A 5,737-nucleotide genomic window follows, 5' to 3' on the forward strand; every position below is an offset into this window, starting at 1 on the left:
CGGACCACAGATTATGAAGATAATTTTCATTTTTTTCTGGTCTAGGGAAATAATATTTGTTTAAATCAATGTAGTCACGATTTAGGATATGATCAGTCAACCCGCAAGAAAAATTTCAGTGAGACTTCGCATTCTCATAAATATCTTAATTAACCTCAAAAAAGAAAAAAAATATCTTGATTAAAACATCCTAGGAGAAGTATTACACCAGAAAGAAAAAAATCTTGAAGAAGTAATGGCTTAAACATGTCGGAATTATATAATCCACACAATCTTATTAGGGTTGCTTGCTTTCAACGTCCACAAAATATCTGAAATTTAAATAAAATATTTTTGCGAAACTAATGTATTAAATGTGCGAAAATTAATCTCTATAGGCCTAGATATTTTGGTGCATACAGGATTTGTGGATACAAATGTTATGGAAGTACAACGCTTTGGGAGCAAACTGTAAACCCAAGATTCAAGCACCATCTTACAAAAAGCTATCAACACAGAGCTAGCTTAAAACATTCACGTGATATAATTGTGAGCGTCTCATCTTCCACATACATTTGATCCATACCGGCTGAAATATCTAACACAAATTAAGTCTACAAATTGATTAATTGTCGTTTTAAAGGAACAAAAGAAAGAGTACTTAAATCTAATTAGATTTCAACCAGGTTCTTAAAAAATATGATATTTTATTTACATCCATCCAAATTCTATGGACTACAAATGGTTACATTTTTAGAAGAAAATATTCAAAATCTTATTATATAAAGTATGGTTTTAAAAGTTACTAATTCATAAGATCGCGACATGTGTCAAAATCTTATTATGTTGTAGATTATTTAAATAATAAGATTACTAACATAATAATAAAATCTTATTATTATGTTGTAAAAGTTACTAATTCATAAGATCGCGACATGTGTCAAAATCTTATTATGTTGTAGATTATTAAAATTTTGTTGTAAATTATACAATTTTGTAATTCTAAAAATAAAGGAATCATCAAACAAAAAAAGAAAAATACTTAGGTTCACCCCTAGGGGTGAACCTCTCCATTCACCTCCTCTTCTCTCAGCCAATCAAAATCTTCCATCTAATATTTCATTTAAAAAATAAATAAAAATTAAATTAAAAAGCAACCCAAATTAAGGAAACAAATTCTGTATACTTTTAATTAAGGAAAGTTAAATATTTGGCTTGGTTTAGATTTTTAAACTAGAGTAAAATTATATGTCGGTTTGGGTTTACAAATGAAGTGGTTAGGGTTTAGATTTTACAATTAAAACGAAATTATATGTCGGTTTGGGTTTACAAATGAGGTGGTTAGGGTTTAGATTTTACAATTAGAACGAAATTATATGTCGGTTTGGGTTCACAAATGAGATGGTTAGGGTTTAGATTTTACAAGTAGAACAAAATTATATGTCGGTTTGGGTTCACAAATGAGATGTTAGGGTTTAGATTTCACAATTAGAACGAAATTATATGTCGGTTTGGGTTCACAAATGAGATGGTTAGGGTTTAGATTTTACAAGTAGAACGAAATTATATGTCGGTTTGGGTTCACAAATGAGATGGTTAGGGTTTAGATTTCATATATATCGGTTTGGGTTTATTAAAAAGCGGTTTAATTTTTTAATTTTATAATAATGTATACAGATTTTATTTCCTTATTTTATAAGGGGGTGAATGGAGAGGTTCACCCCTAGGGGTGAACCCAAGTATTGTTCACAAAAAAAAATCCATAATTCAAAAACATAAAAGAAATCATACAGATAATTTTACAATATAGATACACGTAGTTATCCTAAAAAAATCCTAAATTAAACTTATACAAAAAAAGTCCTACGTTATGTTGAATTCATTGGCCTATTCTTAAAAGAAAAAAATATATAAAGATATATATTCTCTCATATCATATATAGAGAGAGGGAGAGATCATTCCAATGTATCAAACTTAATTAGAATTTTTAAACACGAGCACAACATATGGAAACCAAAACTATGAAAATAACGAAAAATCAAGATCATACAAATAGTTTGGGATAGAAAAAGTCTCACGCGATATGTGGGTAAAAAAAGCATTAAATATGTTTAGTTATTTAAAAATACATTCAATAACAGTTAACATTAATATTGTAACTAAGATATATTAACATTGTGGGGGAGGTTGGATGCAAGGTTATATCCCCATGGGAGGAAGGCGGCACAAAGGTTCTCTCCATGGTGAAGGAAGTTGGACGCAAGATTCTCTCCATAAGGGAGGAGGGCAGAACCGAGGTTTTCTCCATGGTTGGTCATGAACTATTGTGATTTAATTTATTTTTTATTCAAATGTTTTTTGAGCTAACAGTTTTAGTGATTAAAGAAACTATGCAAAAGTGAAAGTAAAAAGATATATAATAGTTGGCTTAATTTGTTCATATGAACATTTGGTAGGTGGTGGTAAATAATATATTTGTAACATAAAGTATACCTAGCTGTAAAAAATACACTTTTAATGGAAACATACATAAAATATTTGTATATGGATATAAATCAGTGTATTATATCAAAAAAAAAATTTATAAAGAACGTAAAATAAATTATAATATATTTTTATTAAATTTAATTTTAATTACAAAACTTTAAACCCGCACATTGGGCGGATCCTTATCTAGTACATAGTATAGCTAGGTTTCTTTCAAATTTTACGGAGAGTGTAAAATAATTTAGTTAAAAAAAACCATAATATATACGATTAATATGTAATCAGTCAATCATCTTATCTAATTTTCGTAAAATTATTTAGTGAAGGAATACATATTTAGATGATTATTATGAAATACCAAAATCACTAGCACACACAAATTCAGATGTGATCCATCAATGTGTCTACGTTCTCAAAACGTCTATTAGAAGTCACATAGATAATCTAACAGCAAAACCTTGTCTAATTGAGATCAAATCACTCAAGGCTAAAAGACATACAGTATTTATGATCTCGACACCAACCAATCTTTATTATTGGATACTCGTCTCTAACTACTTTTCTTCTTAGTTTTGTTCTTGATAGTTTAGAAATGAAAGTGTAGATAGTATTTCTAAAAAATCATGTCTCCATAAAGCCTTTTTTTCTCTCGGACACGATAATTGAGGAACCTTCACTGCAATTCTCCTCTAACGCCGGCGAAGGAAAACTTTGCCGGCGTCGGGACTTAACCCAGATCCCTCCTCCTTGTCTTCGCTCTCGTAGTCTAGTTTTCTTCCTCATTTTATTTAAGCTTTTGTTCACATTTTATCCCTCTTTAACCCTCCCCATCCACATGCCTCCAATAGTCGATCTGCAATCCAAAGAGGATAGCTGCTGGGCGGAGTTTTCCAGCTCTTTCCTGCTTCAAAACTCTTTCTTGGAGATGCTATCTGAAGACCCAAATATAGTCATATATGGATTTCTGATTCACCAAGAGGAGATCTTAAACCAGGTATCTTTGATGGTAGGAGTAGATCCTCTTGGACCATCAGATGCGCCTTGCCTGGTGGAGATGTCGATGGCACACGACGGTCTCTTCATCCTGGTATCGGCTTCCTGTACCGGAGAACTTAAGCTCTTAGGGTTCCCTTCTGATGCCTCAAGCCCCACTTTAAACCCCCAACCACCTTTCCTCCCTTCACCGAGATGCTCGAGCCCCTAAATCATACATCCGCTCAACCCAGCCGCTGCGTGAACTAGGCCTGGGCAAAAAAACCGGACCCAAAAATCTGAACCGGAACCGATCCAAAAATATGGACCCGAATCCGAATCCGAACCCGGTAGAATACCCTATTGGGTCATAATCTTCTAAACCCGAAAAACCGGAACCAAACCCGGAACCGAACCGAGAACCGAATGGGTACCAACATACCCGAAATATAATAATATACAGAAAATACTAATTATAATTTTTTTATTTATAACATAGTTATTCAAAGTTACAGCTTAAAATTCAAAAATATTTATTTTTCATAGATCAAAATAATTAAAATACCCAAAATAACCAAGATTATATTGGAATGGTTAGCTATATTTCAAAAAAAATAACCTATTCTTTTCAGAATTTAAGTTTTTAAAAATTAAATAATATTTAATATTAAAATATTTGGGTAGTCGGGTTAAATTTCGGGTAATCGGGTACAAAATACCCGGATCCGAATGATACCCGATTTTTTCGGGTATTTATAGGTTCTGAAATTTTAGACCCGAACCGATCCGAACCTGGTAAGACCCGAACCGAAGCCGAACCGATATTTTTTTTTACCCGATTGGGTCCTAAACTTCTCTACCCGAAAAACCCAAACCTGATCGGTTCCTACCCAAACTCGACCCGAGTACCCGATTGCCCGGGGCTAGCGTGAACCCTCCTCTGCTCCTGACTGAGAAATTAGGTTTTCCATTGTTAGGCCCAACATTCCTCGGCCCGTTAAGGTTCTTGAGCCTGTTACCAAAAGATGTCTTAATCAATCTTCTCCTACTTTTATCCCGGTTTGAGCGGAATTCAAATCTCTTCCACTCTAGTCAATGTGTGTAGATTTATGGAACCATTTGTTCGAAGACTGCATTTGGAAAGTAAACCACCATTGTTGCTAGTCTGGCTAAGGATTTTTGTAGGAAACCTGTTTTTAGATCTACCTAGTGATTCTGCTCTTGAAGTCAGAAGCCTGAATGAACTCGGCATTGTGATCCAGACCTTATGGAGCTGTGATTACCGATGTATCTCCAGGCCATCATCTCGTATGCTTACAAAGACCTATAAACTGCAATGTATCAACTTATTGAAGTACCCTCCTAAAACCTTAAAGTCCACTGGCATTATGACCTCATCTCCATGGAGTGAGAGTTACCACTACATCTTCCTGAGTTTCATACCAGATCCTGATACCTCATTCAACTCTCTAATTATCCCCAACCAGAGCACTTTCAACCCTGCTCGAACCCCTGGCAAAGTTATCCTTTGGGTAGACATCCTCACTTCGGTGAGTATCTCAGCTTTGGCTTTTTCAACGCCGCTTGGTCTTTGATCCAAGATAGTGGCCACCTTCTCTTCCATCGACTTGCTTTTGGAAGATCCATCGTTATTGCTTGATCTCACAGGTCCCAAAACCCTTGCTAGGAATTGGCTCATAGCTCTCAAGTCTACAATCTCGATGACTCTTATCTACCTCTATCTCTTTTTTATATTGGCTTTGGGGATTGCCTATCTTTGTTGTGTCTTAAACTTTTATCCTTACTTTGTATGTTATGCCCTGTTTTAATAGAATGAATCATATGTTTGTCCAAAAAAACAAAAAATAGTCTAGAAACCAAACATTTCCACATGGAAATTTTAAATAAACTTGATTTAAGAGTTAAAAATTTCAGTTTTAAAAGTCACATATATAAGAGTATTTTGGTCACAAAACTGAAAGTTAATAAGAATTGTTTAATGATTATATTTGCTAGTTGAGAGAGAGTTTCTCTTCAAAAACTATATTGTAATCTCGTTTCAAATGGAGTAAAAAAAAGACGAAAAAAAATATAAACTTTCAAATTCGTGGACATGGTATACAATATACATATCTTACTCTCTTCGCCAAAAAAAAAAGGAAAAAAAATCGATATGTCTAACTGGTTTCTTTTGATAGCAAGTACGAGATAGAAATCAGTGTAGTTCATGGTAATTGCATGGCAAATAGTAAACCTAACTGAGTATTTTTTATTGGCTATTTTTTTTTTTTTTTTTTT

Source organism: Camelina sativa, chromosome 12, assembly GCF_000633955.1.
Source record: "Camelina sativa cultivar DH55 chromosome 12, Cs, whole genome shotgun sequence".
Classification (NCBI taxonomy): Eukaryota; Viridiplantae; Streptophyta; class Magnoliopsida; order Brassicales; family Brassicaceae; genus Camelina; species Camelina sativa.